This window comes from Centropristis striata, chromosome 11, assembly GCF_030273125.1.
Source record: "Centropristis striata isolate RG_2023a ecotype Rhode Island chromosome 11, C.striata_1.0, whole genome shotgun sequence".
NCBI lineage: Eukaryota > Metazoa > Chordata > Actinopteri > Perciformes > Serranidae > Centropristis > Centropristis striata.
Genome location: NC_081527.1, coordinates 23073603 through 23084757, shown reverse-complemented (window position 1 = coordinate 23084757; position 11155 = coordinate 23073603). Strand labels below are relative to the sequence as shown.

General features: G+C 36.0%; 1 pseudogene; it reads left to right on the top strand.

Annotated features, from left to right (window-relative positions):
* The first annotated feature begins 243 nt into the window (after positions 1-243).
* LOC131980983 (neoverrucotoxin subunit alpha-like) lies at positions 244-1797 on the top strand (annotated as a pseudogene).
* The last annotated feature ends 9358 nt before the right edge of the window (positions 1798-11155 follow it).

The window sequence follows — 11155 nt, the reverse complement described above, 5'->3', positions numbered from 1 at the left end:
ATTGCCCCTATTCAAGGCATCGGTGTGAAGAGAGAATTGGAGTGGATTTCCACCACTTTTCAATTTTTTGATCACCTCCTCTATTGCCTTTGGAGACAGGACATCTGTGACAACTGCCTCAGCTTTCGTCCTCCCACAGGACATCTTCCTGGCAATGCTGGAGTCATTCAGTGTTCTGAGTGTTAGCTTCAGAGCACAATCAGCTGAGTTGTAGCTTAAGCCATGTTTCACAGTGTGGTAGATATGGGCAACCTCTGCAGCGGTTGCCTGTAAATTTAAAAAAAAAGAAGAAGAAAATGTTACTGTATAGTTTGTGTGTAGTGTATCAACTGCCTGTACAGTACAGATGATGCATGTTATATCTAACTATCTCTCTATCTGAACTTGTAAGAAATGTGTAAGGTTATACAGTATACTGTGTATTCTTTATTATTAATCTATGTATTAGTTTTATGTATTATTTATCTATTTGATGTACTCATCTAGCAAATGTACTTGTTTATTACACAGAAAATATATTTCTCCATACAATTCAGACATTCATTGTACTTTCCCATATTAACCTTAACTAGAGGGTTAAAAATCATTCTTTACATACCATATCTGCCTCTGGCATTGCCTGGTGGACAATAAATTGGTCAAGGGTTCCCCGCGTTTTGGTGTCCCTTGTGTTTCTGGTGTGCTCACCACAGGAAGCATGTTGCTGATAGGTACAAGTGGTCAGTTAGACCTTCGGTTTGGTAGTATGTCAAAAAAACTGTCTTTCAGAAACCCTGCGTGGATTCTGTTGTTTTTTTCCCCTACAAACTTATTTATCAGAACCACACTTTCATCTCTTCTTTTCTGTCTTTTAGGATGTGAAAACATCGTCTCCTGTCCGTGTGGTTCTGGTTCTAGAAGATGATTTTGTTTGTTGGTTCTTCTTTTGCAGGAATGACACTGTGGGACCGTGATGACCTGATAGACTGCAGGTTGAGGTTGGAGGATCGGCCAAATACCTGAACGATAGTAAGACTTTCAAAAATCAGGCCAGAGTAACACTTAAGTACAAAGCTACCACAAAAGTCCAGGAACTGTCCATGAATCATCTTGGAAGAGACAAAGTGAAGCATCCGTACGTCTTTGATAAAGGGTTAGCAACACATGTAGTCACAGGTATTCTCTACAGGTCACAAGCCTTCTTTGTCTTTGACCGTGAGGTGTCTGAAAGCGAAAATCATCAAGACATTCAGGGGAACTTGAAGGTGATGATCAAGAAGATTCCATGCCTTGCAGTAGAGGGTGAAGGTTCACTGAAGATGGAAGACAAGGAGACAGAAAACGTTGAGAAATTCTCCTGCAAATTCCATGGAGACTTTTCTCTTGAAAAAAATCCTGTGTCCTTTCAGGATGCAGTACAAGTTTACCAAAGTCACAAAAAAATTGTTGGGGCCTAACGGAGAGAACGCCGTACCAGTGAAGGTCTGGTTGTTGCCACTAACAACTTTAGATTCTTCTGCTGCTAAACTTGTCCGTCAGATAAGTATCAGATTAGTCGAAGAATCACAGAGAGTCCTGGAGGACTTCAGTGAGCTGGAAATGAGATGCACTGAGAACCACCACTGCACAGCAGTTCCCACAGATCAGCAAGACGATAAAACAGTTCAAACAGATGTGCTCAGAGTTCAAGATGGAGTTCCAACAAACCTTGGCAAAGAAACTTCCATCAATCCGAGGAGGAGGAGAAGAGGAGGCTGTCCTCGCAGAGATCCTGAAGAAGACACATTCTTCTCCCTTCAACAGCAAAAGCCTGAATGAGTGGATGGACTGTAAAGAGAGAGAAGTTGACACCTTAATGTTTTTAACCAACATGATGAAAAACACCAAGATCATCCTGTCACAAAATCACCTGTACAAAGAAAGCCTCAGCGCTGAGCATGCTGAGTGTTTTGCTTTCACCTCACTGGGAAATACTGAACTGTACCTCTCAGCTTTATCCAGCTACTTAGAACAAACACCCAAACTAGACGAACCTCAAGGTCTCACCTGTCTCACCTGTCATCATGGAAAGAAAAAAATGTAAAATGAAAAATATACATAATATTTATCCAGTGATTTGCACTATGCAGTTATTTTTTTTATCTAACTCCGCCAGTTTTAGATTTTTTTTCTTCCATAGCTGAATTTTCACATTGACTGTTCAAATAGTTAGAAGAGAGGTGTGGTGAGGCAGCAGCCAGATGAGCCTCACAATGGATCGATCAATGACTCTACTTACTGTGCTGGCATGCTGCAGTGAGACCGTATTACTGTCTCTCTCTATGTTGCTATTGAAATGTTCAAACACTTTTGCTATATGAACTTCATTTCCATAGTTTAGCTGATGTATATAATGGACAGTGTTTTTTGTCAACAACTATGTGTGTAAGGCTCGTAACTGGAGTTAGGAAAAGAGACCATATCACCCCAATTTTATACTCTTTACACTGGCTACCAGTTAATTTTAGGATTCATTTTAAGATTTTAGTACTTACTTTTAGAGCCCTAAATGATCAAGCTCCCGTGTACATTGCTGAACTGCTGAGACCCTACTCTCTCTCATATTCATTAAGGTTGTCAGATCGGAAACTCTTGATGGTTCCCCGGATCCATTTTAAAACGCGAGGTGACTGTTCTTTCCAGGCCAGTGCCCCTCACCTCTGGAATGCACTTCCACTGACCTTACGCAGCATAGAGTCCACAGACAGTTTTAAGAGAAAACTTAAAACATATCTCTTTAGGCAAGCCTTCCCCTGATGTTGATGTTTCCTGGCCATATGTGAAGTTACATGTTCTTGTGCTATTGTGTGTTTTTTCTATCAACTCTATATTTTACTGCATTTTATCCATGTTGTAAAGCACTTTGTGATTGTATCTATGAAAAGTGCTCTATAAATAAACTTTACTTACTTACTTACTTACTTAACGTGTTTCTTGTGCTGAGCAATAATAAAACAGCTGTGAGAAGGCACTCAGTGAGGCCTGCAGTTCTCCTGCCTCATGGTAGGGGGCACTCATGATCCCAGTGATTCTTCTTGGGACTCCTCGGCTGCAGAATAAGTGACAGCAAGCTACAATCTACAGTTAGCAAGTCAAGTGCAGCCATCCGTTCATTTATTTTCTTAAACTTCTACAAACATGTTATTGATGCTTTTGTTCAGAAGGAGCAGCGCATGGACTTAATAAGTAAAGGTAACACCATACCTGTTAACTGCTGACAGTCAAATGGTGAATAAGCTACTCTGTAGGGTTCATATGTTGTAAATCTGATTGTGATGAAGTCAGTGCCTCACCAGCCGTCAACCTCACCGCACGTCACTCATTTTACACCACCATATACTTCTTTGATGCTAGATCTCAGATTTAAATGCACTTTTTGCTGCACTTCATTTGTTTGACAGTTATATTGAGGGAGAGAGAGAGACAGAGAGAGAGAGAGGTGGTGGGAGGCTTAACAACGACGTGTTTTCTGGGCGACAGAAGCTTCGTTGTTGAAGCTTAAACGCATTGATTCACCGGAGTGACGACGTGTCAGCTGACACAGGGAGCGCTGGTTTAACAACACACACTCCGTCCCACTGGGGTCCTCTGTAACACACACACACACACACACACACACACACACAAACTGTGGAATAGTTTATGTCAAGACACACTGTTGTACCATTGTGGTTGAGTTCAGACAATGCACAGACTGTGTCCACTGTTGTGTGTGTGTGTGTGTGTGTGTGTGTGTGTGTGTGTGTTTGTGTGTGTGTACTATGGGGACATACATCTGGTTTCACAGTCACATTCTGTGGACTCACTTTCCTTCAGGGGACATGATGCAAGTCTCAGAAGGTGCATTATTAAATTTTACGTTGAAGAGACTTGGTTTAAAGTTGGGTGAAGTAGAAGTAGCTATTTTTAACTCACCAAAAATGGTGACAGGGATTAAACATGTCTTTAATAAATAAAGAACAACACATAATTTATATCCTATTGCTTTATTTTAATACTTTTGATTAATAAATGTCAATATTTTAACATAAATATGTAATGGTTATTTAAAACTTTAAAAAGGTATTTACTAGACCCTTGTTTTTTGTTCAATTTCTTGTTCATTTTAAGGCCTGGTCCAACTCAAAGTACATTTGTTTGGACAAATATAATGATAACGACAAAAATAGCTGCTAAGAGTTTAACTTTAGAGCTGATATCTAGACATTTTCCATGGTTTTCTTGATGATAACCACAATCATTATCAAGAAAACCATGGAAAATGTCTAGATATCAGCTATTAAATTAAATTCACACTGAATGCTAAATCACACTGACCTTTAAAGATCCTGTTTATAACAGTAGGTACAATTTAAATTTATTGTAATATGACTCAAAGCAAATGGGAAAGACATGAAAGTTTACATTATAAAAAGTGTCCAAAACTTGTGTTAAAATGTTGATGTTTGAGTCAGAATCTCTTTATTCTACATGTGTCAGGAGAGAATGTTTACACAGAGCAGAGAGGAGAGGACAGGAGAAGCTGAACACATGACAATACTTCAATATGTGGAGAAAACTGGTTTTGGTGATTTTTTCAAAGTTTTTTCTTTTAATTTTGTGTCTTTTTTTGTTTATTTTGTGTTTTCTTTAGGTAATTTTGTGTAATTTCTGTCCTATTTATGGTAGTTTTTGTGTCAGTTTACTTCTTTTATGGTAATTTTGCTTCTTCTCTTATTCATTTTGTGTCTTATTTGGGTAATTTTGTGTTATTTTTCTTTTTTTTAATATAATTTTGTGTCTTTTCTTGTTCATTTTTGTTTCATATTTTGGTAATTTTGTGTCATTTTAGTCTTTTTTTTTTTGTAATTTTGTGGGGTTCTTAGAACATTCAGGATCCAAAAATTTGGAAGAGAAATCCAACGTTTTTCCTGATTTCTGTCTTTCTAACTGTGTTACTCTGCACAAAGACATGTTTGAGTTGTTCTGAGCTGCAGGACTTACAGATTTGATATATATTTGTTATGATTTAAAGCTATTAGAGCCTTCAGACCTGCAGCGTCTGCATGTCAAACATGCAGCAACAGGATTTATGGCCCATCTGCATGAGGAGGAGCTGCAGTGTGTGAACGCTGCTGTCTGACTCTGTAATGTGATTACTGCACATGTCATGTCAGTTTTCATCCCGATCTGGACAACATGCTCATAATTAATCTTGGCATAAATCTGGACTTTGGCAGCCTGAGCTGGTGACACATGTTGCAACCCATACACACACAGACACACACACACACACACACACACACACACACACACACATGCGCGCGCGCACACACACGCACAGCATGTAAATACACTATATTAACAACACTGTAATTCTCACACACAGCAGGCAGCGCTGACACTCGTCAGCTCTAATGCGGCCGGTCTGGATCAAACATCACAACATCAACATTTACTGAAAACATTAGAACATAAAAATTGCAGGGGAGGGGGAGAGGTTTGCTTCGAGTTATTGGAGGTTTCGTTGGGAAGAATTCGTTTTGTGACTAGACTCTCCTCTGTCGTGCCCCCAAACTCCATCTGAAAGAAGACGTTAAAAATATGTAAAATGACCAAAAAGACACAAAATGAAGAAAAAAGTAACAAAATTACCCCCCAGAAGACGTGAAATGACCAAATAGATAAAATATACATACAAAGGCATAAAATGGCATAAAATGACAAATAAATTATGTAAAAAAAAAAAAAAAATAGCCTGACCAAATGACCCAAAAAAGACGCAAAATGACAAAAAAGATGCAACATTACAAACAACCCACAAAATAAAATAAAAAGACGCAAAACTAATTACCAAAATTACCAAAAAAGACATAAAATCACAAAAGATGCTAAATTACAAAAAGACACAAAATTACAACAAAAGGACACAAAATTTCCAAAAAAGACACAAAATTACAAAAAAAGACATAAAATTACAAAAAAAAGATACAAAATTACCAAAAAAGACGTAAAATTACAAAAAAATGCAAAATTACCAAAAAAGATTTAAAATTACAAAAAAGACGCAAAATTACAAAAAAGACACAAAATTATTAAAACAATGCACAAAATAACCAAAAAAGCAGGAGAGCAGCGTTGGTGTCCCGTGTGAGAACAAAAGTTAGGCATGGGATTCAAACATTTCTTAACTTCCTGCATCATGTTTTTACTGAAAACAAACTGTTCCACTGACTGTTAACACGACCTAAACCACTAATGGACTCAAACTGAACACGGCTCTTACTCTGTTATGTTTCTTGACTTCATCTTTGCTTGTGTTCTATTTACTCTCATTTGTATGTCGCTTTGGATAAAAGCATCTGATAAATGACATTGTAGAACTTGTTCGCACTGAAATAAAAACGTCACAACATAAAGAACAACATAGAAGTTAAAGGTAAAGGTCTAAAAGGATCAAATTGACACAAGAATCATTTGAATGTGAGATGAAGTGAGCAGAGTGTCAATAATCCAATGTGATGATGAGATGATGGAGGTGAAGTTAAACTGTTGATTGGCTGTTAGTCGGTGTTTGAATGGTTCATTTCAGGGCCCGGTATCTGATTCTGGTGCTGCCAACGTCGAAGAGTTAGGAGCACTGTTACGTCCACTGACTAAACCCAGCCAGCAGACAATAACACAACAATCAGAAAATTAATCAAAGTCAAAAGTGATGTGAACAAATGATGATTTATTTTACAACAACAGAAGAAAGACACACTAAGGTGGGGGAGGATGGGACAAGTGATTGTGCCAAAAGAAAGTTGAAACAAATACAACAAAAGAAGGCCGACCTAAACTAGCTGTGAAGTAAAACAAACAAACAAAAGGCCAACACTGCAAAAAAGCTAACTTGTATTTTTTGGCCTAAAACAGTGATTTAATTTGGTAAAACTTGGAAATATAAATTATTGACATTTAGGGGCAATAATGTAAGTTAGCACAACAAAGGACGCCAGTTGTCTGCTCAAAAACAAGTTTGTGAGTTGTTGTTACTTATATCTTTAAGTTGGGGTTCACAACAAGGGACAATAGTTCTGATAACTCTTATTTCTTTGTTGTTAAGTTTGGTCATTTGCGAAAGCTAGCGGCTAACTGATGCTAGCTGCTAACTGATGCTAGCGGCGCTGCTTGTTACAGCTACAAGAGTAGCCATTAGCGTATCAATGCTAACTCAAAATTGTGGTCACAACATTAGCTGACATTCATAGCGGCATTACAATTGTGCCAGAGAAATTCAGAGTTGAGCAAACTCAAAAACAAAACTTAAAATATTTAGTTTAATTGTCCAACTTAAAATTTTATCGAAGTTTGTTGCCTTGGAATTTTGAGTTCACCCAACTTTTCTTTTTTTGCAGTGTACCTAACTTATCTACAAAAAAGGCTTTTCAAAACAATACAGGGGTGGCACAACCAATAAACTAATGGAGTAACAGAAAATATCCTACGTGATGCAAAATGTACAGGGTACCCCCAACTTACCTAGTCCCAACCTCCCACCACAAACAGCACTAACAAATCGAATTTTAAATGTCAGAACACACCAAAACAGGTCTCACAGACAGAGACACAACAAAAGCAAGATGGCCTCCAGTGATCCTCAGATCCTCAGAAATATATATATATATATATATATATATATATATATATATATATATATATATATATATATTAATATCAAAAATATAGGAGCAACACAACTACAATATAATATATATATATATATAAATATATATATATATTATATTGTAGTTGTGTTGCTCCTATATTATATTTCAGGTTTTTTAATGTGTTTTAACTGGCCATCCAAAAGGGTTATAGGTAGGTATGTGATATGACACTTATTTCTACATGTATTGATGATGTCATTTTTATGCTTAAAAATCATGACAATTTATTTGACCTTTGACCGCAATAATGTTACTTCTCTCTGGTTGCTGTAAAAGGTTCTAATAGTAATGATAAACAGAGTGCAGTAACTGCAATGTTGTCGTCTTCTTTCAGCTTTTATATTTTGTTTTCAGTGAATAAACATTTTCAAATTGATTTTGTGATAAGTGTATTTAAAAGTGTTTAACAACTCTATTCAAACATTTGCATATTTTAGACTAAATATTATGAATAAATGTTATATTTCAGTCTTAATATAAGTTGGATTGAGTTGGATTTTGTAGTTACTGCAATTTTGATATAATTATTTCTCTGAAATAAAGTAAAATTTAAATCTCAAGTTATGGGGGATATATCACAGACCAAGTAAACCGCGCAGAACATATTTATGATGTGTTTTTTTTGGTCATTCTGTGTCTTTTTTTAGTAATTTTGTGGGTTTTTTTTGTGTCTTTTTTAAGTAATTTAGTTTTTTTCTGTCATTTTGTGTCTTTTTTTGGTCATTTTGTGTCTTTTTTAAGTAATTTAGTGTTTTTTCAGTAATTGTGTGTCTTTTTTGGTCATTTTGTGTCTCTTTTTTAGTAATTTTGTGTCTTTTTTAAGAAATTTAGTTTTTTTGGTCATTTTGATACTGCCTCCAGCGGCCCCCAGGTAATTTGAGTTTGAGACCCCTGTCCTAGAATATTTAAAGTGTTTGTAACATGGGTGTCACCGTGGGTTCTTATGGGTTAAACTTTGTCACAAGATAAAACAGACATCAAGGAGTTCATTTTCAGTTATAATTCAATCTCGATCAAAAATGTACTTACTGCAGTTAGGCTTTGTAGAACAGTGTAGTCAGAGAAACTGTTTTTGAGATGAAAGTCGTACAATAAAACTCAGATATTCTCTGAGATTTAAAGAGGAAAAACTCACAAATTTACCAGAAGAGACTTGAATGTTCTCCGAGAATATAAAGTGATAAATTTGTCTGGTCCACATCAGGGTGTTGTTGTTTTCTTCTGCAGATTTTTCCCGTTTCACAGCGATGTCTCTGCACAGCTTCTGATAATCTGGTGATTCAGAGCTAAAATGGCAAGTAATTCCTTTTTATAAATCCAGTTGCAAAGTATAATCTTGGTTCGGTCATCCACTGCAGGTAGGTGAGGCTTTCTATTTTCTCGCAAATGTACAACTTTACAATCTCAAAAAGTATTTTTTTTTGCGGTGAATTTGTTCCTTTTTTTGGTAAATCTTTTAGTTTTGTCTGGTAAATTTGTGAGTTTTATTCTAGTAAATTTGTGCTTTTTTTCTGGTAAATTTGTAACTGTTTTTGCTCTGGCATATACCACCCAAATCTCAAAGAATACTCATGTTTTTTTCTGGTAAATTTGTGATTTTTTTTCTGGTATATTTGTTTTTTTCCCTGAAATTTACCATTTATATCCCCCAAAAATGTTCACGCTTTTTTCCGATAATTTTTGAGTTTTATTCTAGTAAATTTGTGAGTTTTTTTCTAGTAAATTTGTAACTGTTGTTTCTCTGGGAAACATCACCTAAATCTCAAAGAATACTCATGTTTTTTCAGGTAAATTTGTGATTTTTTTTCTTGTAAATTTGTGCGTTTCATTCTTGTAATTTGTGCTTTTTTATGGTACACCTTTTGGGGTTTTTATGGTAAATTTGTGTTTTTTTAATGGTAAATTGTGAGGTTTTTTTTGGCATATATGTGAGTTTTTTTCTCTGATTAATTTATGGAGTAACAGTTGAGAGTAACGCGAGGTTTCCTCTCTCCTCCGCACTGTGAACGCAGTATTGAAACAGTAATTTGTCTTATTGTGCAGCAGGAACCTTTGGACCCAGAACACCTGAACATCTCTCCAGAGGTAACTGATGGCGTGAGGGCAGGCGTCTTCTTCTCCTCTTCTTCTTCTCCTCTTCTTCTCTTCCCCTTTTTTAATATGACAAGACGGAGACTGAAGGCGAGGTCATTCATTAAACATGACCGTCTAAAAATAAAGGCCTCCTCCTTTCACCGGAACTGCTCTCTTTAATCTGGGCCAGAGCTCCGAGTGGTTCGCATCGGCACATGAGAGAGACGACATGAGAGACAAAGAGGAGGAGGAGGAGGAGGAGGAGGCTGTTTCATCTTCATCAGGACCAAAGGAGGCTCGCTGCCTGACCTCTGACCTCCTGCTGGCGTCTTCTTTATGTCCCCCAGTCTCATCCATCCTGCAGCAGGAACTCTTTATAATAATAATTATTAATTAGTGCATTGAATGGGACACATTTATAAGTATCATTTTGTTTTGGTCATCCACTGCAGGCAGGTGAGATTTTTTATTTTCTTGCAAATATATTATTATTATTTCATAATCTCACGCTAAGATTTTTTTTTTCTAGTAAATTTGTGACTTTTTTTTGGTAAAAGTGGTTTTTTTTGTGTAAATTTGTGATTTTTGGGGTAATTTTGTGAGTTTTTTTCTAGTAAATATACCACTTACATCTCAGAGAATATTCAAGTTTTTTTAGGTAAATTTGTGCTTTTTTCCCCCGTACATTTGTGAGTTTCTTTTCTGGTAAATTTGTGAGCTTTGTTTCTGGTCAATTTGTGATATTATTTTTAGGTAAATTTGTGATGATTTTTTTCTTGGAAATATACCACTTATATCTCAGAGAATATTAAGGTTTTTTAGGTAATTTGTGAGTTTTATTCTGTTATCCTGTATTCACTCAGACCATTATATATTTCACTATTTTTGTTACATATTCTGCTATATTATGTTCTATAATCTATGCTGCACTGCTGTACAATATTATATTATTTTGTATCATATTATATTATCTTATCTTATCTTATCTTATATTATATTATATTATATTATATTATGTTATATTATATTATATTTTCCTGTTTTACTGCATTTCACTTCTGATTATATTTCACTGGTGGGGGAAAGAAACTTTTTTTAAGGCTATGTTGTTGTGGATCTTTGCTGTATTTCCAACTTAATTTTAAAGAAAATATGTTGTCAAGTACAACTATTTAGAGATCTGGACCTTCAGACACATCAAGAACACAGACCTGGGACCTGGAGCAGTCACCAATCGTAAAACACAATAAAAAAAAAGACAAGACAGATGTTTCTCTCCCTCTCCTTGTTCACTTCATCCAACCTACTGTTTCTCGTCCTCCTTTAATCAGATTTAACCTCTTGTTCCTCCCTTCTCCTTCTTCTTTTCTTTC